The 22,428-nt window shown below is 42.6% G+C and overlaps 1 protein-coding gene and 1 long non-coding RNA gene across 3 annotated transcripts in view; one reads left to right on the top strand and one right to left on the bottom strand.

Annotated features, from left to right (window-relative positions):
• cpx (synaptic transmission protein complexin) overlaps positions 1 to 22,428 on the bottom strand; it is a 257,489-nt gene that overhangs the window by 130,434 nt on the left and 104,627 nt on the right. For both annotated transcript variants that reach the window (XM_022809275.2, XM_022809276.2), the window contains exon 2: positions 15,573 to 16,096. The gene's annotated coding sequence lies outside the window, so the exon portion shown is untranslated. The remainder of the gene's footprint in view (positions 1 to 15,572; positions 16,097 to 22,428) is intronic.
• On the top strand, positions 4,217 to 12,281 carry LOC147755170 (uncharacterized). The gene is made up of 3 exons (XR_015328425.1): positions 4,217 to 4,473; positions 7,614 to 7,686; positions 11,570 to 12,281. It is a non-coding gene; the product is annotated as an uncharacterized LOC147755170 (long non-coding RNA).

The raw sequence follows: 22,428 nt of genomic DNA, 5'->3' as shown, positions 1-22,428 counted from the left end.
ATGCTCTACACTATCAACGCAGGCATATGAAACACCTCGTAGAGTTTTTCCAAGAGTCGACTGCGTAGTCACCGGAGAGATGCGTACTATTTGAGATCTTGTATTTAGTAAATCCTCTTTAGCATGTCAGGAACATCAGGATATGCGCAGCTATATAACGAGTCAAAAAAAAAATCCCTTCTAAGTCGTATAATATAGAATAACAACATTTTGAGTTTATCTTCTTTGTTTGACTAGTTACACATTGAAATAAGCGCTTTACGAGCTCCTTTCGATTTTTCTTACGTTCTGGATTATTGTGCTCGATCCCGTTACTGATGGCTTGTTTATGAGAATCAATAACGGAACGTTCGATATGTCACCCATCGTCGTCTTTACTGTGGGAAATGGTTCAAACTGCACTAACTCAGATCTCAAAAAAAAAAAAGGTGGCTTTCTATCTTCTTGGGCGTCCTTTCCTTGCTTAATGGGCATCTCCTACCGTATGACGAAATATGCCAAATTTATCTCGCCATAAACAAGATATGCCTGCAATAGTAGCAGGTATATCTATGGCGATGGTGAACTCCAGGCGGGTCTTTTGTTGGTGAAAATCGCGCAAATTATATCTCCTCTCACTACACGTTTTTTTGCCTGGTCAGCTTTTCGTTTGTAAGAAACGAATTTTTGCTTTTTTTTTTCTTCGTCGGCAGTGTCTTCGCAAAAGCCTCATAACGTGGGCTTCAGGGAATTCCCCATCGGGCCAACAAAGAACGCATCATCCATGCTTTCTCTATTTTGCTCAAAAGCTTCTGTAATCACAGTATTTCATTCTTTCTTTTGAAGTTCTGAAGCGTAATCACTCCTCCGTAATCCTAAACTTTTTTCTGTTCTTAAAGTGATTCTACCAATAATAAAATTGCCATCCCGCTAAATATCTCCCTGTCCAGTGTTTTCACCATTTTCTACGATGGATTTTACTAGAGCTCGCACATCCGAGAAATAGGAACTTCACTGAACGTTAATTTTTGGCACCATAAACATTTTTTTTATCTTTGAACTCGTTTTTTTTTTATCTTGGCATTCAAAGGGCTAACAGTCATAAACGGCAAAAAACTTAACAAAAATATCAATACATTCTTTAATATTAATGGAGCGTAGCTTAACCTTTACATTTTTCCACCTGCTAAACAGATTCGGAAGAATAATAGCTCATAAATTGAGATACCTTAATTTTATTGGTGTGCGAATTTTTTAATTAGTCGAACGAAAAAAAAATTTCGGAAAGCTAAATAGGCCTTTACAGCTTCGCTAATACGAAGTCTCGGGTAGCAAAATTTGGCTCCAAACGGCAACCAAATCATAGCACCAACCCTGAAACTACGTCAAATTGTCAATTTCTCGAGACGGAGCAGATTTTTTTGCTCACTGTCGGATACTCTAGGCTTCAAATGGGATAACTCTGTTGGCCAACGTAACTTCTACGCTCTACGAGTAAAGTTCCCACTAGCACTCTGAACCATTCCATCCTAAAAACAAACTTACTCTCAGCCTTTGACCTAGATTCGTGACAAATTCCGAGAAATAGACCCCGATAGAGGATTAATAAGTCTGTCTACTAGTTACTTCTAACGTACCGTACGACGAAGGGTATACATTCCAAAACAATCTCGTTACCGTTGCAATTAGCCTTCAAAATCGGTTTATCAACATGGTTGATACTAAATTTTCCATTATTTTCGCTAAATTTGCATGTTATTAAGGACGTTATACGGATTCGCATTCCAGTCAAGAAAAATCTTACAAGTTTACCAATAATTCTATGTTCTGTATTTTGGCCCCAAACTAGACTGACATTCATATTGTACTGCTCGTACATATATATAGAGATTCTCTAGGATCTCTAAATAATGTGGTATTTGACCCATATATATACGATGAAACGATTCAGTTTAAGTGTATCGAATTGTTTGCCAGCTTAGACATCGTCAAAAAAAGTTCATAGGACGCTGGAGAGATATTAGTGTACATCTGCCCGGGATTCGGTGGCCTCCTGTAACGTTGACTGCATATCTACGATACCTGTACAAATCCGATCCAGAGCAACAAGGCTTTAGAAGTAGCTAGGCGCAGGCCCCCGAAGGCAAGGTGCAGAACATTTGCCCAATTGCAGTGTCTATGCGGATGAAAAGAATAGAAGCTTAGCCATAGAAACCAAAGGCATCTTAACCTCGAGTGGAGCTTCATGTACAGTAGCGGTAGGTAGTGTGACTTAGACGAACGGTGGCGGGAGCGAAGGGAATGCTGGTGAAGAAGGCAAGGAAACGTATTGGAAATGTAATGATGCCGAATCGCACCGGGATCTTTTCTCTGGCTCTTTTACGCTAAGCCTAACCCTGCTGTCGAGTTCAATTGAGCGAAAACATAAGCTCAGCTTTGTGGAGCGAATGCTCCAATTCTCCACGAGTAGCCTTGCCAAGTGCGGAAGCAGAGCGGTGCCTGAGATCCAGCGCCCCACTGACCCACAATACTCACGTCAGGTGGGACGGCAACTAGCTACTACCCAGAAACAATGAAACTGCACTATTGTGATGACCAGAGGATGCGACGGTCAACCGAGACTAAAATGGAGCCAATGATAGGACCAGCCTAGAAAAGACAAAAAGGACTGCCTGGTTGGCCATGAACGAACGCAGCAGCAGCAGCAGCGCCGGTGGCGGTGATTCAAAGAATCGTTCGGTGGGGAAGGTGAAAAATGGCGGACACCCTTTGTTCCCTATTGAAGTTATCGTCGTCTTCGTCCTCTCATACTTAACACCTCCCTATTACGTTCTTTTCTAAATGATCGTTCTACTTCTATCAGGCTCATTCGGTTCTGGTTTATGATGGCCGCATTGTTTTATTCACATGTCTTGTGGATCAAACATACGGGTAGTTTTTGCCGTGGCCCCTACAGGCCACCGATTTTATAGACACGTGTATATGGATACGTGACCGTGTGTATGTTTCACTCGTAGCGTCGTCGTTCATCCAGTCCAGTGTAACTCCACCCTGATATATCTGAAACAACGAGGGCTTCGGGGAATATAGCAGGATAAAAGGTTCTAAAAAAAAATAATTGGAAATCCATTACGCCATACGGCCTATACCGCGCATGTCCTGGTGTCGTCTTCACTGCCCGGTAGCTCCTTGGGTCCTTCCCATTCTCTGATCTTTGTGCCGGCTTTGCAGCCTTCCACAACAGCAGAGCCCGCTCTCCAAGGGTATTCTTCAAATTTTCTATCCTCACAAGTGCCCATACCATTCTATTTCATTTCGTACTACTTTAACGCAAATTGCAATATTGGTTGACTGGTCTTCTGACCGTACGTATGGAGAAAAGACGACAGAGTCTATTACAATGTTGGCGGGTATAAAACATATATGGAGGCTGTGTATATGTTGGAAAAAAAAAATGAAAAGCAAGCTGTCGGAAGAACTTTGTAGAATTCAAAACTTTAATATTCTCGCAGACGAAAACTGTTCCCCGAAATATTGTGATTCTTGCTAATTTGCAACTCCTTTAATTTCATCTTTCAATCTCAAAGTCAAATCGTGATCAAAAGCAACGAAGAACGACTCGAGCGCACGTACGTACACACATACCTCGTGATCATATTCAAAGCTGCATAATATCTTATCGTCTACGTTCAATATTTTTTCACTTTAGGGGTGTTGTAAATTTAATTCACGGGAGTTCCGCCATGAGAAACATGATCGGATATAAAAAAAAAAAAACACCTAAGGCGAACCCTTAATTGCCGACATAGGTCGTAAAGTATCATTCGAGAAAATCTACGCACGTACTTGTTGCAGGTTACTTCCCCGCAACTTGTTTCCCTAGTCGTCCTTTGTGTGGATGCCGTTGCTTACCTGCAATAAACAACAACGTTCTCAAATTTAAAATCTTTAGTAAAAAGTAATTCTGAAGCTGAAAACTGCTTACATTACCAAAAATTACTGAGCTATGCCAATTATGTCAAGGATACATCTCAGGCGGTTGGTCGGTCATTATTCCGGTAATAATAGGTCAACACCTATGATAGTTTAGTGTTAATGATGAGTCTCCTTCTTTCGTTCATATGGGTGTGCGTGTTTGCTTGGGAGCTTACGACTGCTCCGGCAATCCATCCATCCATCCATCCATCCATCCGGTTATTTTGAGTGACTAAAGAACGCGCATGCGTTGAATGTCTCTTTCGGATGCAAGGGGTGACCCGCCGTACGTTGTAGCGTGCGAATATATTATGGATAAAAATGACGAGGCAGCATCTTATTTCTAGAAGTGCTTCCTTTGTGGATTGTTTTGTTTTCCGTATTGCTAGCCACCTTGGAGCCAGCTAGCCACTATAAGCTGTTAGAGGCGTGTCTAATTCCCTAAGGAAATACTACATAGTAAGGAGACAAACGGCGTGTTGTTCTCCAATGAATATTGCCAGTATTCGGGTGGAAAAGGTAGGTTGCGTTGAAATATGTTGTTGCTCTTTTTTCCTGCTACTGAAAGATGACGAGAGGTAATTCTATGAGAAGCATGTTTCGTAAACTCACGAGTACATGAGTAGCAAAACGTTGAGGACACAAAGAGAGATACAGGTGCGTTCAACCGCTAACACAGAAGATTCTTGTTCCGAATAGAAGGACCTTCTTGCGGACAAATTCTGAACGTCAAATACTTATGCATCACCGTCGGCTAGTACCACAAAACGAAGGAGAAGCACCACCAACCAGGGGTCAAGCAGCTGTCGCCGGAACAATGGGAAACTAAATCTCATCGGGCGGTGTTGGGAGCCAGTTTAATTATCGACGTGCCAAACGGCTCGCTCGAATTCGAAGCACCATGAAACGATGGTCGGCCGACCAAACGGACAAAGGAAGGATCGTCAGCCGGCCCCAACTCGAGAGGAAAAGCACAACTAAGAAAATGTTCGTTCTTCTCCACTGTCATCATCTCATTCCATTTCATAAGCACGCTCCTTTCCCCGCTAGGTCGGTCGGTCGGTCGGTCGTTCACTTGCTCAGCCGCTCAAAGAATAGTTGGGACCCATTTTTCTGCCCATCGGGTGGCCATTCTCTGAGGCGTTCATTTCCTCTTTTAAACCGGAACTCTAACTTGACAAGATTCCTTCTGAACGACGCCGCCCAAGCCGGCGCCGGTGAACAGCAGCCGCAGCAGATTCACCGTCCACTGTAAGAACTGATCCTTCTGAGCGCACCACACTCGACTTTTTTTTCTGGTACAAGAACGGAAAAGATCTACGGATGCGCCTTATCGAGACGAATTGCGAAAAAAGGTTAGACATAGTTACCAGAATTTTGGCGGCGGCAGCAGCAGCAGCAGCAGGACTGTATCTCACCCGTATAACTGTTCTTATCCTGCTCCGCCGATGAGCAAGCGTGTTACGATAAAAAACAAAGGAAACAAGAAACGGGAGCCACTATCAGCGCATTGGACCATTGATCATTCCATTTAGCTCAAGGTGCGTGTAGTACGGGTGCAGGGGCAATCTGCTTGTGCCGGTCGCATCGGATGCTTCGTCATCACTAACTAGCAATTGTACGAAGGCGCTCAAAGCTTGAAGGCAGCCTTCAAATGGAAGTAAAAGTGTCTGAGAAGATGCGATGGTAAGTAGTGCAGGGGACCGCTTATTTATCCTGTGGCTTCTGATTTGTAAAGGCCAAATGGCCCACGAGTCAAGCCTACTCGTGAAGACCTAATGTAAGCGAACGGTAGAGTTCTAAGTAGGGTTCTGTCTCGATAACATCCCAAGTAGCGTCCTGCCTTTCTATCAAGAATAGATTTTCTCACAAAAGAGAAACGTAAGCAATGATGCTGTTTTGCTGATATTAAACAACAAACTTGCTAACGACGGTTAAAATCTTGCGTCATACAAATCCCTATATATAGACTTCGTAAAGAGGTCCGTATATCTAGCAGCGAAGTAGTGCAGTGCTATCCGCTGAGCCGTCCAACCTGGGCGAAAAAAAAATTATACGACTTTTATGGATAGCAGTTGATTTAGTAGCATCTAACTATGTGCCCGACATTTAGCGGACCACATATGCAGTGACTTTCAACAGAAGCGGCGGTGGCACGTAACGACGTTGGGGTTGTTAGGTAGCCATTGTCGTTGAATGTTGACTAATATCAGCCAGAAGGAGAGTACGAGCGAAAGACTCATAGAAGAGTGAACTGAGTAAAAGTCTGCCAAGTAATGAACGAAATAGATATATATATATATAATATTAAAAAAAAAATATATATATATATGTATATATATATATATATATATAGTGCACCGGGAAAATAAACAATAATAACTTGACAGCAGAGCTCTATGATCTTTCTATAAGATTGGTGTCGCTAAATGAGTCCATGTACATCAAAGACAAACGTTGTGCCGCAGGTTTCGTTCGAAGCAACGCCCTATGTTTGTAGCTAGAGCAAGCCGATAGGTAACCTATCCAAATGACCTAATAAAAGAAAGGCTGAAGCATGGAGGGCGTCTAGGCCCACTGATACAAAAATTTCGCGATAGAAATGGTAGATGATGATCACTGTAAACTCATCTTTGAAGGCTGTAGCAGTGAGTAAAAGATGATTGATTTTTCCTTTGGCAAACATTTGCAGTTATTAGATAGAAGATGGGTGCTAGACGGCAGTTCAAACGGGCCAAAAAAGAATAATGATTATCCTCAACTCGAACTAAAGATTGGCCACTCTATTTTCGAATGTGAGCGGAATTGTTGGAATGATTCCCAGAGAGAAATAATACTACAAAAAAAAATCGTATTCAATTCTTCCAGATCGCTCTGATAAAGGAGGAATTTTTAAAAGGAACTCATAACAGTATACAGACGGTAACAGCGATATCCCCTCAGGATAAACCATATGCCTAAGAAGATAGAACACTAAGGTTTGATGTGGAAGCAGACCCCCGGATCGATCACTGTCTACGCAAATGTGCGAGAGATATTATGTTTTAATGACAGTAACTTGATGTGCGTTAAAAATACTCATTCTAAATAAAGAACATTGAATGCGGCCTAGCCCTCTTAACTCAGATCTAAAAATTAGTACTCCTTGACATGAACAATAATTGTTCTTTTCAAAAATCCTGATTACGTTCAGCAGTATTTTATTTTTCTGTGCTTATACATGCATAACGTGATTGTGATCTATGGCAGAGTTTCCCTAATCCTATTAAATTAGATATGAAAATCCCCTTAAACTAGATACAACTTACTGAATCTTTGAATAGATTCAGAAACTAGATATTCGTACGTCGTACGTAATAGCTTCATTTTGCATGAACGACTAATCAGAATAAGAGGTAAGGCTAGTTGTCATCCTAGTCGTTCCGTCGCTCTTTGGCTTGCAAGTTGGATATACTCTCTTTGTCCTCATCTGAACGGGCAGATAGGGGTCTGTCCATTTTTTTACACGCCGTATTGGAAGCGCTGCGTTAGATTTAAACTATAACAGATCAAAATGTTCCCTCTCATCGAGCCTTGTTACGTAGTCTAGTTAGCGGACGCCGTTTTCCAATGAAAGATCCTAAAGTGATGGCACTCAAAAATGGTAAATCTACTTTCAGTGTTCTTCAGTTGGCGACGATAAAGCAGGCTGCTTCGATTGCTTCAGGCTTCACAAGGAATCGTGTTTCAGGCGTAAGTAACTTCTACCCCCGTGTCTCAAGAACGACAGTCTCAAATCGATAAGGCCAAGCATTGTTTTGCCTTTTTAGAACTTACATCTTGGCACTTGCACTGGCAAAGTTAGTCCTTCGATTCTCGGCTAGGCTTTTATCAGCGATACTTCGGTTGCTATAACAAGCGCAGATCAGATCTCCGAAGAAATTGTTTGGGGCAAACTGAGTAATCGGAAGGATAAAAAGTACTAACTTTAAATAGTTAGGCTAATTCGAAAGTAATACCTAATTCAATGCAATGCAGTACAAGATTTAAGCATGAAAACTTTTAGATAGTAGTTAGTTATAGAAGATGAGCTGAGAATCTTTTGTATGCAAATGCTGCCTGAGGCGATGACCACTGATGCATTCAATGATCATTGTTTTCTTTAGCCCAAGGCCAACAGTTTTTTTTTTTCTTTTTACAAACAGGACCATCTCAATTCTTCTAGTAAACGAATTGTTTGTATTGTAATAGATTTTTTTTACATAATAATATTCTCAATGAATTAACTTAGTAATATTTCGATTAATCACAGTGATCTAGTGTTGGTTCCCATGAACGATGCAGCAACAATGTCAACGTAAGGGTATAATATAAAACTCCTGTCCTCTATTTATCACCGTGCTTCCGTAATAGGAAGGGTAGCCAAACTAGCGGTGGGAAGAATATGCGCAAGCGTGTAGATTTTGATCAAAGATATATACTGAATAGAAGCCACATGAGGTAAGATATTTACTAACGAGCTTATAAGGCCTAAATTGGCCGCGAGTAACAAGCAGGCAAAGAAAAATCCTTCGGGCAGTTGTTGTCACTAGCAATGTACGAGGAGAATGAATGCAGCCTATGTTACCGGTAGGGTGGGGTAATAACAACGAGCAGATAATAGGCTCCGGCAACACAATTGCAACGTATCAGAATGTACCACAGTAATAATAAAAATAATAATCACAACAGTGGTATTAGAAGAATATAGTCTAGTCTGTCGTTATCGTCTTTAGCAGGGTTCATTCCCTTTCTGGCTGAATTTAGCACCTTATAATAATAATACAGGGTATTGGTAAAGAATAGCGAGTAAGCCGAACACGAACGGCCCTGTTAAGGGCTTGCGGCCACTGACTGACAAGTTTCGCCGGTGAAGACCTACTTAAAGATGAGCATCTGGATCGCCGCTAGTGATCGGCGAGATCTGTCTTACTCGCTCGTGCCAGCTGAGACCGGAAAGCAGCGTCCAGCTCTTAGGTGGCACGTTTAAACAAAGGCAGGCACCTTCAGCAGCTAAGGGGACGTCTGACCAGCTCCTTTGTTCTCTGTCTGGTTTCTTCTTGCCAGTTTTCTCAACTTTGCACCAGTAAGTCATCGCTCGTTGGTAACCAACGCACGTTCTTCAGATAAAACGGAACTAACACGCGAGGTTAGATTCTTTCCTTCTTTTGGTTCTCTTTCTTTGACTGTCTTGATACTGAACCAACATTTGCTCGCTTTAACAAAAAGAGACGGCTAGCTACCGGGATAGATTAGGTCTAGACTAAATAGTCCGCGATGCTAGATACAACGAAACGATATGTGCTCCATTCCTTGTCTCTGTCGTTTTTCTGCCGAGGGGTGCACACTTTAGCGAATGAGCAAATATCTGGAAAACTTCAGGTGAATCTGAATGGTGAAGGTTGACCGTGAGGTAACAGCCGAGATAACTCAAACAAATCCCCCCCGAACTCCCTGGCTAAAATGAGTGTAAATCGTCTGTGAATGGCTGTTTAGATGGATGGCTGAGAAAATGTGTTCCACGCGCTCATCCGTAGAGGTGCGAAAAACACGCCTTTGTCAGTGATATCCCACAAGAAGGTTCAAGATTTTGGTCACCTTAGCATTTGGGTGAGTGGTGGCCGGGTTGCCAATCGGAACCCGTTTCATTTGTGTAGTGGTCTGCTATTATAAGCAGTGCTGCCGGACGGAGCATATACGCTCGAATCTTGTAGCAGTTAGTTCACGTATCAGTGACAAAACAGGCTGAATAGGTGGCCTGACTGGCGTTGTTCTATTTATACTGAAATAGATAATGCCGACCTGCCGAATACAGCAGTAATAAAAATGCAAAAATAAGGGAGAACGTGACGTGCGTCTTACTTCACTTATCGAGGTACAACTACTACGGATTCTTATAACTAGTCAAACTATAACCTCTATTATTGTAGTGCCTTCAACAGCTCGATTTTTTTTTTAATTATTGGTTAGGTAATACGGCCTCTCAAGATGTTCGCAATGTAAAGTAATAGAGTGAGTTATTACCTATATTTTCCAAATAGCGATATTAAAAGCATACACAAGGGTGACTCAAAAGGTCATTTTAAGACATTTCAAGGACTAACTTATTTGGGTCACATTTAAGGACGATATGTAATTGTCGCATTGTGGTAATGTACTATATTTTAACGGCACTCTTATTTCGTCCTATTGTGTCACTAAGAGTTTTCATTTTTCTAGCTTCTAAACCTTGTTTCATGTTAATGCAGCGAGCTGATTCGTAGAAGACACTAAAGAAAATTTGGCTGATGGGCAATCAGCCCCGTGGATTTTGCGAGTAATTGGACGTATGTATGTTTGGTTTGGGTATGTTCTCTTATCGATGCACGCAACTATTCTATAGACTCGTTATTTAATCGTTACCTTCCTTGCCCAAAAGCGCTGCTGTCCAGCGGTCCACTGCACAGCAGTAAATCTGGTTCGCCGGTTTTTCGTAAGCAGTAAGCTTGGGCCTGTTTGCCCTGCAATTAATTCGGTTCCCGCTATTTTTTGCTGAGACGATGTTATCGGGATTCGTATATCTACGTAGAAGAGAAACCAATCGCGTGGCGTCATCACAGCCATAATGCGTAAAGCTCAATAGATCCGGCGATTCAATGTAATTGTCACGTTCACTAATCCTCAGTCATACCGACATTGCTTGATACCCACCCATAACTTCAGCCACAGTCTTCTTCCGCTTCTGAAGGAGCGGTAGACGGCTCAGAGCGTAAGCAAAATAGTAGCATATTTCGTAGGTACATGTGTGTGCGTTCTACTCGCTGCTTCTAATGGCTGTCCGCCCCATTGCACACTTTCTTCGTTTGCCTTTTTCCTGATTTTTACCATACCCTTCTTTATTCAAAGTCTAAATAGTTCAATATTCAATTAAAATCACCATAATTGCTTAATGATGAGTCATGTCGTTCTGGTGGAGGTCCTCATTGTTTCGAAAGATAGCTGCGTAATCAGCCGATTGCCTCGTCAATGAACTTCGCACGGTATGTACTCGTGTATGCATCGGCCATTAGAGGTACCATTGAAAATATCCTTCATTACGTATAAAGATTTAGATTCATATCAATAAGCTTATCAGTACCTCGTTGATACGACTGCCTGGAGGGGTGCGTACAATTTAGTAAAATTTGATATTTGACATTGAAGTCTCGCTTTGAATTTGACCATCTCGTTAAATGAGTGACAGTATTCGAAGTGCGTATTATGTGAAGCACAAAGTCGTTCGTCGTTCAAGCCTTAACCGACAGATAGCAGTTGATCCTTTATCTATTTTTTTTTTTTATTTATAGATACAAGCATATCTCGTATTCTTCATGCATATTAGATTTACGAAAAAAATAATGTCATATCCATATTTAATGCTGAATACACGCCTGTCGTGTAGAAGAATACAAGCTCTATAGAATTATAGAATGCTTTTCATTTTGCTGCTAACAGGATCCTTTGAATTAATTTGTAGCTCTCTAAATAACAGGGTATAACGTTTAGGATACAAGATTTAACACGTCATGTTGAAGGCAAGTGTCTGTTTAAATTAACTCCCTGCGGGTTTCTTTTACAGTCCTATCAACGATGGGCCTTGTTGACACTGTCATACAGTTAATTCTGTCAGGTTGCCTTAGGACGCATAAGAAGTTCGTGGATGAGGCAACAATGGACCAGGAGCTAATATCAATCAATTCCTTTGGATGCCCTTTGGAACCCTTCTTCAAAAAAGTAAAGAAAACTACTATGACATTTTGGACTTGACGAACGACGAAATCATGGTTTGCTGTTAGGCGCTCAAGGTACACCTATTTACATCTAACAATGAGATACTTTTTTTCTATATTTCTAATTTTTTCGTACATGTTACAACCGTGTTGCCTATTAGACTGTCACCTTAAACGTTCGCCTAATCCACCGTGTTTACTTTTGCTTCTAAGATCTTTATATGGGCTGCATTTGGACTACCTTTATGAAAGGAAGCAATATATATCTTTTTGATAGTACCTTCAATAACGATTGATTCCGTCCCTAGATCGTCCCTGCGACGATGGACCGGTAAGGGGTTCGCTTATTCAGCTTAAAGACATGTGGTAATGTCGAATCGGATCCGGATGTAGACACCCTCTGTTTCGTGCTAGGGACCAGGTGTTTAATGCAATGTTTATAAGTATCGGATATGAAATCTGGCACGTTGTTTAGTTTAACTTCCGAGACCGTGGCTAGTGAGCTTCTACATAAACCTGGGCGCCAGCAAGTTTTTAATAAAAACGACCGATTTTTCCGTATTATCAACGCTACTTCTGTTATGTACTTGGCACGATGACCAACTATGTCACCCTGTATTTGCTGCTTTTTCGTTACGACATGTACTGGCCCCGTGAGCCGTATACATCTTTCAAAGGCTTTGAAGACAGAATAGCTACATTTGGTATCTATACTTCAGTCAGTTGTTATGTGAAGGCTAGCTAGGAGCTGGCTGCGGATTAATGGTAATGAGTGAATCTCTTTTGAGGATGAATGAATCCCTGTTGCTATGTATGTTCGGTTACCGCTGAGGTGTGATAGGTGGTCGTTTGGGTGTATAATCAGGTCTGTCAAAAGACAGATTAGAAGAATTGAATTTACACTCTGTAATCGACTAGTAGGTCTAGTAACAACAGTTATACATACATTTTGAATTTTCGTGCTACGGCGGTTTTGCCACAACATACTCAGCCTACCTCATGCAGCTCAATCATTATTGTAGACTGATCCCCCCCCCCCTCCCCGATATAATAAAGCCGTCGGCTGTTTAAATAGGAGGACCGAGAATACACCAGTGAAAGACCCTCTTCCTCAGACTGCCAGTTCTTTCCATTTAAACTATGAAGCGTATCAAAGAACACCATATATATGTCACTAAAAATGTAAGGGACCTAGGCTGTGACTGCGTTCTTAAGTTAAGGCTTTTGAAACAGACGTGTACATTGACTGGTGACATCGTACACCGATGGCTCTAAAAACTGCCGAAGATTTAACCTCGTAATGGGTCATGAGAAGATTACACATGTGTAGCCTTTGTCATTTATACAAGCCAAACTTCGGCCTTTGAAAGCGCGCCAATCGAAGTATCTAAAGGTACTTTTTAACGACATGGCGTTATTTGTCCTCTCTGAACGGCTATTGGAAAAGTCAGCGTAAAATCGAATGAAAACTATATTCCTAAGGACCAGGGTCGTTTGAGGAAAGTCGTATCGACTATCGGCATCGCTGCCTACTATCTTCACTACTGCAAAATGTCATTTCGTATTTGAGTATGAAGCCGCCAATCGATTCACAACTATAGTTTCGGGGCCACGAGTAAGAGGCGGAGAGCAGTTGGGTCCGACGACGGAACTCATTTCATTTTGCCCAAATGGAATTCAACTAGGGGTAGTTGTGGGTCGGTGGTGCTTTGCCGAAGTGGGTGCCAGCTCTTGTTGGCTACCTCATTGACCCCACCCCCTCCCCCTGCGGTATTTGAGTCGCTAGCTGGCGCGTATTGCCAGCGCCATTTTAATCATCAGCAGTGACTGCTTCGGTATTCTGTAACCGTAGCCATTGCTTAGATCCACAGTCGATTTGTTTTACCGATTGGCTACCCAGGTATTCACATGCACACAGACAACTTACTTTTACGCGCTTTCAATTGCCGTTACTAAAAAGTTACATGGATATTCAAACGTGGCACCGACGAGTGCGGTTTTAATATTCTCGATGAAACCGCAGTAGGAATTGTTCGATTCTGTCAAAATTTACGGCTAATTAATTAGTCGATAGCAACAATAATGATGCTAGTAATAATAATTTGAAGCAAAGAATACATACCGAAGTGTGACAGCGTCTACGTGACTTCGACAACCCCTGACATAGCGATGGCGTTGCTTATTCACTGGATGGTGGCCGTGAGAAGACAACTTAGCAGCAAGAAGTAGAAGAAGAAGAAGAACAAACGGCTAATGGTGCTGAAAGGGCTGACATAATCCAAAGGCGGTCGTGGAACATTGACAGCATTTGCTAATAACTACTATGACGACGCACTGGGATGAAGCCGCCCTCCAGAGGCATTCAACTGGCAAGGACACTCTACCAACAGTAAGTTGTATCCGAGTGAGGTAGCTTCTGGACGATTTCGGCGGAAGTAGAAACAGGCGGTAGCTCCACATTAATATTAATAACAACGGTAATAAACATATATGATCATCATCATCGGTAGTAGTAGCATCATCCACAGTAGCAACGGACACCGAACAACGATAGCAGATATGGCACAAGATCGATCGAACACATCCATACACCGAAGAGAACGAAGTTTGCGATTTTCGATTGGGCCAATGGCATTTTCCTGCCTGTCGTCTGCCTGGTTGCCGCGCCCAGCCAGTGCCGTCGGTGGGGCGGAATACAGACAAGAGCACACGGGTGATGCTGGTGTCAGGGGGAGGGGGGGGGGGGGGCGGAGTGGTTACGTGGTAGTGGAGAACAGAGAACAAAGCAACTAAATGGGCCTGTCGGCGATTCTAGAATAGCAGGGCGGAAGGGAACGCAGAGCAGCCGGCGACTAACCAGACAGTCAGCAAGCAAGCGAGGTAGCCAGGGAGTGGGGCTTTTGGTGTGGGGACCGTTGAGTGATGGTAGCGTTTCTTCGCATCTGGCTGAGGCTGGCACAGGCCACGTGGTACGCAGATACCCGAGGACGGCTGCCTTTGCACTTCGCTCTCTTACTGCTGGCTATACAGACACACATACACGCAGACCCATCTATCCGTTTACAAGACGGATGCACTTGAAGGAAGAAGGCGTTTTTAATTTTTTAGGTCCCATTTATTCCTCTTCTCTTTCCCCGGTTTAGTGTGCCCCTCTTTTCCCGTTCGCTGTTAAGTCTTTCTTTTGCCTTCGCTCGATTGCTGATGGGATGCAAAATGCTATCTTAGGGACGACAACACTATGACTGCCGGCATGTACCACTGGTTCTCATCAACAGCACAAAAGGTTCGTTTGCATATCTGATTGATAGCAGGTTTTTTAGAAAGAAGATGGGATCGATGAGGACGATCAAAGGTGACGATCGTTAGGATAATTGGGTGGAGCAATCATATTTCATTTTCGACTAGGCGTATTACTACTGGTATTATTATGAATTCACGAAATAGCATAGACCTATAATTGAGATCACGCAGTCTCTGTTCGGTAGCATTGAAAAAATAAGTGACATGAGACAATGGGAAAAAGTTACACAACGGTCAACTTGGGTCGCTCTCTTAAAGTGATGTTTATTTTGGACTTTTGATGGAAGCCCGCACGCATGGGGCTGCGGTCGCTGATCCGAATAATGGTTAAGATATTAGAGGGGTCAATAAAGCTGTCATGGCTAAAATCATCCTTAACTAAAAAAAATAGGGAAATAATATTTGGATAACATATTAATATTGTAGAAGAGTGGTTGTAGGAGGAGGAACACTATAAATAAGACTGTCGACGATGAAACCTCATAGGCTTTGGGGGGGGGGGGGGGGGTAGGGAGGAACAGAGGAAGGCGACGGGCGTAGCAACTAACTCACCTCAGAAGGGGATCACGAAGGAATGCTCAGAGCATCGCCCGTCAGTTTCTTCTTCGACTGATGGTTTGTTGATCGACGCTGTTTGTTGATTTGTTTTTCTTTTTCTCTTTGGTCCTGGTGTCGTCTGCCTGTTGTCTCACTGGCTGGACGGTCAAAGGCCCACGTTCTTTTTATAAACAGTTGCGACGCAAATGCACCAACGTATTCGTATTTTTCAGAAAGTTCTAGCAATCAGTTGACGTGAATTTCTTCGGCTCGTCGTTGTTCACTTTCACACGGCCAGGCAAAAACACATGCACACACACTAAACTCCTTGTCGAAGAGGTGCAGCAGTTTTGCTGTCGGTAGGAAATGGTCCAACGACGACGACGAAGACGCCACGGTTCGAGGTCACGCGACAGCCTCACCGTCCGCTCAGGAGCAGCAGGAGCAGCAGAAGCAGCAGTATTCGTTCCTCAGAACAATCGCCAGAATTTGGATTCCGAGACTCGACTCCTCCTCTGCCGACGATGGTCACCAACGTTCTGTGGGCAGAATACAACTCTGGTAAATGCGGGCCCTCACCAACAACCCTCCGCTGTTTCTCTGGAGCAGCGGCGCCACCATGGCACCAAGGCCCCAGCCCGTTCGCAGAACGCCCGAACGAACGCCCGCCCGCCGTTTAGCGGCCTGCCAGCCCCTTTGTTGCCTCTTACCCCCTATCCCTCCGCCCCCTATGTGTGCCCCTTTCACTACGCTGCTCTCCTTCGGGCACCTTTCGCCCTCTTGTCTCACCCTCTCCCTCCCATTCGGCCTCAAGGCACCTGGCCCCTCCTCCCGCCAAAACGCCCGATTTCCCTGATCCCCGACGTCCTTACATGCGTACCCTTACCCGATTCTCCCTTTACCAACGTTCCCCATACACAACCGAACCCCTCCCCCTCCCCTTCCCCTCCTCTTTGCCCTTCTCTCTTGACACAGGCTACTGGGGGGTCCCTGGTCCTTCCTCGAGCGGCCTCCGTTACCACTACCCTGCCGCTTCCAGTTAGATAAGCATGGTGGACTAACACATGGAGCAAGGCCCCACATCTGGCTGCACCTATCCAACACGATGCTACCGTGAACATGCTAAAGATCACCTCCCCGCAGCCCCAATCATCACTCCCTCATTGTCTTGCAGAACAGTGTACCTATTGTTGCTAGCAGAGAGACACATTTTGTTTGATCTTTATGAAATGGCTATCACCGCTGCTACGAATAAGGCAATTTACAAATAGATTTGGGGCGTTTCGAACGGCTGAGCATCAAATTATTTTCCCGGTTAGGGCAAAGGCTAAAGGTTTTTCGTTATATGTTGCTCGTAGAGATTGCACGTAATTGGAAGCCTCATTAACAGTTTATATTTATCAACTATACGAAAGAAATGAGGAGCCGATAATAGTAATAATAGTATGCAAACTGCAAAGACTCTAAGCAATTAGGTTTACATATTTGAGAGCTTTGTTTCTTGCCGCCGACTATATACTTACTGTTGTCAATTATCGGCCGTCCACTGCCACTTTTCCCAAACTGTTCAGGTTTTGCATAACGGCCAAAAGTAACTTAGCAGCAGCTTAAAGTAGATTTGTTAAAGTAGTAACTATTTGCAAATCTTGCTAGCTTGGGGCTATTCAGGAGGTTCACAGTTGGCATTTTGGTACAATACATACTCACGGGGTAAGTATTTAGTGTATAGAGATACCTACCTGTCTGATATAGTCAATCCACAACTTTAGCCATCGTCTCATTCGCTAATTTACATCTCCGAATTATTAAATATGAAGTTATAGATACTTCAAATCACATATTCGTACTGTTATACTCGAACCTGATGCGGCAAAACAAAATGAAGTGGTAAAGAGCTTTCAGCTCTGAGAGACAACAAATGCAGAAGAAGCAAGGGTAAACAACAACAATAATAAGTAAATTTAGAAATCGACAAAATCAGTAACTAAGAAATAAGATTATACTTCAAACAGTGAAGGCCACAATGGGACCTACATGATTTTTAGCTTTTCTAGTTCCCTACAATCATCTAATGTGTGTAGTACTTTTGTAATCATTGAGCGAATGGTTCAGTTTATGCGTCTGAGAAACGTAGGAAACATGTCAAGCTCATAATAGGGATATATATTCAAAGCTTTTTTTTTCCACCAGTCAACAATATTTTACGTAAACTGGCGACGTTTTGTCAAATAATTTAGTACTGTTAAGTTCCATACCTGGTGAAGTTCTTCCGCCATAGTGATGAAAAAGCACAGGGTGATGGAAACAAACATTACGGATTTTGTTCTGAATCATTTTATCATCAGTATCAAAAATAACCGAGCACGCGTTCAGATTTTAGTTATTTGAGAGGCATTTAATTGAGCGAGTGAAAATTGCATTGTGATTTTTTAAAAATAATCAGATCCACTGAGAAAATACTGATAGAGAATTATGGGGTTAGTTAAATTGTCAACGTCCTTGTTGCTTTTGCTCATCCGTCGGTGACTTGAGACTATTTATTTAGCTATATTGTGTGCGTCTCCGTGAGGACCTAGTAGGTAGCGTATTTGCCTGCCAGTCTTAAGGACGCGTTGTGATCTAGATTCGAACCCCCGATTTAGACACATGGTTCGATCCGTACAGGGAGCCATCCCTCTGACGGCATGTCTAACGGCGATACCGCACGTAAAACTCGAGACTTAGAGGTATACTGTGTGCGGTAGACGATCTATAAATTTTCTGGACATGTTTGGATAGCTTATTGACAATGATAAGAGGGTGCATACGCTAACGACCCTCAGTCGACATTGCAAAAATTACTAAGCATGTAAAAAAACGATCGCTTTTTTTTTAATCACCAGATTCCCTTAAGTTGTTAGGATGAATGGAGAGTGCCGTTTCGCCCGATGCATGATAACGCTGTATATTAATTTTCGCCATTTCGTCATAAATGAACACCTTGTGCGACATCTACACAGAGTTCCTTAATCCTTAATGCCCACCATCTATTCATACGTATCACCGCTAGTTCATGATGTACGACTAGCGAATCAAAAATTGCAGTTTTAAGTAAAGACATGGTAGGCAAGAAAATCTCGTCAAGGTTGTTAAATTTATGTGTCCAAATAAACATAGAATCCCTTCGACTACAAATCAAACGTAGGCGTAAAAGAATATCTGTTTTTGTGCTTATTAGTTCCTATACCTAAATAAATATAACTATTAGGAAATGAGAATTAGTATTGCCTTGCAATATGTTTTCTAAACTGTGCTTATGCATTTATCTGCCAATGACGCGTGAGAACTAAAGCGTCTCATGAATACAGTTACCGACATAAACGCTAGTTCGACTTTTTTGAGGTTTTTAAATATTCAAAATTCGTGCGTATAAGACTCCAACGATCCGTTAGTTGAGCCTACCGCAACAAAGCAGGCGGCGGAGTACGATGGCTTCGAAAATGCTATGAGCGCAAAGGATAAGGGAAGACAAAAAACGCAGGACAACATCTTCTCTCCTGCGGGGCGAAGCGAGCTTTAAAGGCCACTGAACCCAGTGAATAATAACCGCAACCCACTTAGAATGGCACCGTGGCAGGATCTGCTAGACATGTTAGCCAGAAAGAGAAAGCTGAATGTGTCAAGGGAGCCAAACGTCAGCCTGCAGGACGACAGCTAGTTGGCATCAACTATGTCTAACGCAAAAGACGCAGGGATGCCCTAGTGGTCATCTCTGAAGAGCTCAGCTGTTTCGGGTAGCCACTTCCTGAGTCTGTAGCACTGCTGAGGGAAGGGTGAATTGCAAGAGAAGTAATAACAGGTATAAACAAAAACGTCCACAATTATCTGTTTTCGACTCCGGTTTACTTTCTGTGGTTTCTGTATGGTCGATGTATCTGCGTACATCGATTATGCAGTTCCTCTCCAATAACCAAAAATACTCGAAAAATACGATTGAACTACCAAAATCTTATTTTCAAATATTATTTTTTTCTATCGAAACCTTGATTTTTCTCAGTACCGTTATTTTGCATTCGACATGTAGTTCTTATATTTGTACATTGAATATTACGTGAAATAAAGGTTGCTGTTCCACTAAATACTATAATAAACCGTTATTAGCTATCTGTTTTCCTTTTAAGTAAGTTACTGATAATTGTTTCATAGCATTTGCGCATGTACCGTTTACTTTTTCTTTTTACTAGAAGGAGTGACCATATACACGTTCCTTTAGATCCCATGAGAACTTCCATTATTGTCATAATGTGCAGAAAGAATCGAAAAATAAAGTATTTTTACATACGATACTACCCAGCAGTTTTTTGTTGATTTTAAATACTAAAGGATTTGCCAACGAATCCCTAGCGCCTGAAATGTCGCGTAAGCTTTGAGAAACCTCCTAGGCTAGACTTCGGCTACGGGGAACCCATTGGAAAACCTTTTTTCACGTTTCTCTGGCGCAATGAACAGCGAAACGCTGCTTGATCTGCCTGATTCTGGACTGTAGCAAAACAATCTTGTAGAGCTCACTGAGTTCTCTATAAATCTGCAGACATCTTTTTGCTTCATTATACAGATTATATATATAGAAGTTTTAAATACTTGAGTAAAGAGATTTATGTTTTTTCTAGGCACCTACGAACTATACCTAAGTTGCACGTATTAAAAATGAACTCGGCAGACTGTGCCATAATGAAGAATGTGGAAATACTTCTAAAGAATATCATTGCAATGGTAACAACAGATATATCAAACCTGAAGAACACGGCCAGACATTGTAGTCTAAATATATCTTTAATATAGCTTGCTGTTATCAATACAAGTTTTACTCTTTTACGGTTTTGCAACTCTTCCTTGGTCTTGCATCGCAGACAAAAAATATATATACATATATGAAGCAGAGAGTTCGGCAATTTTTCGTTTAATTTATCCTAAGCACTCCACTGACTTGTGTACTAGGTTTACAATTCGACTTATCAGCGCATCAAAAAATTGACAAGGTGGAGTCTCCCCTTTGTGGTAAGTATCTGGCAGTTCTATCCGTTTTATGACCTTATGATAGTGAATGACGACGATGATAGCTGAATATATTTAGTCACCTTTCAATGGTCGTTTCTATAGGTCAATATGAGTCTGTCTGCTCTCATTTCACTAGTGCGCCTGCCCGCCGTCTCGTTCCCCCAACAAACATCTTAATCAGCCTTCCCTCCCAGGCTCCACGGCACTTCTTCCCTTCATGCTTTCCCTTTTTTTTGCGTTCCTCCTTTCTCTATCTCTTCTTGTCGCTGCCTTTTCCACTTGCCATATAGATCTTCGTCTAATAATGTGACTCGTCACCTAAGGGGGAAGACGGTGGTCGAGAGGGGCGTAGAGCGCTCAAGAGGGGCTAAGGTGGGTTGGTTATGCGGACTGCATCGACGTAAACATTAACCGAAGCCGATCGACTAAGTGGACTTGCAGCCACTTCTGACGCCGCTTTATCTCTCGTTGGAGGTGCTGGTGTTGTTGCTAGTTTAACGTTGTACCAGCTATCCTTCTAGTAATGTGGTTTTCTCCTGATTAGTAATGTCCGTTTTACCGACTTAAAAGAAAAGACTGCAATTTGGCTGTACATATTTACTTCTAATTAAAACTAAGTTGCTGTTTGCGTTGGCGTAAGTTCTCACTATAAAATACAAATAAAATCTAACCTGGTACGCCAAGCTAGACAAAAGAGGTTTTGACCACAAACAAATAATATATTGATGCTATATCGATAAATGCTGCGATGAGCATGGTCGAAGTAATTTGACTTGTAACTCAAGCTAAGACTAGCAGATACCTGCATAAGTAAGTTTATTGGTGCTTTTTTTTTTAACCCAAACTTGCATTCGTTGCGCAACCATCGTTGAGACGAAGATGCGAGGCGTGGCTGTTTATAGACGACTGACAACATATCAACTAACGGTTAGGGCTTCTATGTTTTAAACGCAGCAGAACCAACAGCTGTTTATTGTTTATATTTTGACTTCAACACCGGGCCATTGCTGTTAGGCATTGTGCAGTCAGGCAGCGTTCGCATGTTTATCGGCTGCTCCCATCACAGTTCGGTGCCTGAAATCTTGCGTGATTGGTGCAGCGCCTGTTAGCTGGTCACCTCCCTAGAGAATACACTGTCGCTACAATCCTTTTAACCGTTTTGACTCCCCAGCACTTCAGTTCATCGTCGTAGTACGCACCCGGCGTGCTTCCTTCGTAGAGTCTTCACGCTCCAGATCTAGCGATTTCATATGGCTTATGGCTTCTTTGCTTCGTTCGACCTTTCTTGTCTGTCAAATTTGCGTTCGTCACCGTTAGTCTTCTCGGCGCCGACGACCACGTGTGTCACGACCTCACGCCGCTACCGGTACTAACGGCTGCCTCTAAGCTCGCCTCCTGCGACGATCAGGCCTCCAATCGACCTGCCTCTTGCGCTGATCCGACGGGTGGCTAATGAGTTCTTGTCCTAGTCCTCAGCTAGTTGGTCGACCTCTAGGTCTCTTGGCTTGGTCACTCCTACAAGTTTGGTCGGCGCGGGTTTCGTCGCTGCCACCAAATTGTGAAGGCCTTCGCCGTTGGATTGAGGCCCACAATGATATTCTAACGGTGTTTGAGTCTGTTGTTTACATTCTTCTCTTAACAGTATATACCAAAAAGATATCAAAGATACTCGCAGACTTTCGCGGACAATCGAGTCAACAGTTGCACCGTTATATAGAAGCATGTACGCGAAGCAGTATATGCAGAGAAATCTAAAGATATTTAAAAAAAAAAATACGTATTTACTTGTTCTTAGTTAAGATCAGTGATACAATATGAACGTATTCACTTTTGT

This window comes from Varroa destructor, unplaced genomic scaffold (assembly GCF_002443255.2).
Source record: "Varroa destructor unplaced genomic scaffold, Vdes_3.0 BEIS01000005.1, whole genome shotgun sequence".
Classification (NCBI taxonomy): domain Eukaryota; kingdom Metazoa; phylum Arthropoda; class Arachnida; order Mesostigmata; family Varroidae; genus Varroa; species Varroa destructor.
Note: the sequence above shows the minus strand (reverse complement) of the source record. Positions and strands in the feature narration are given on the sequence as shown.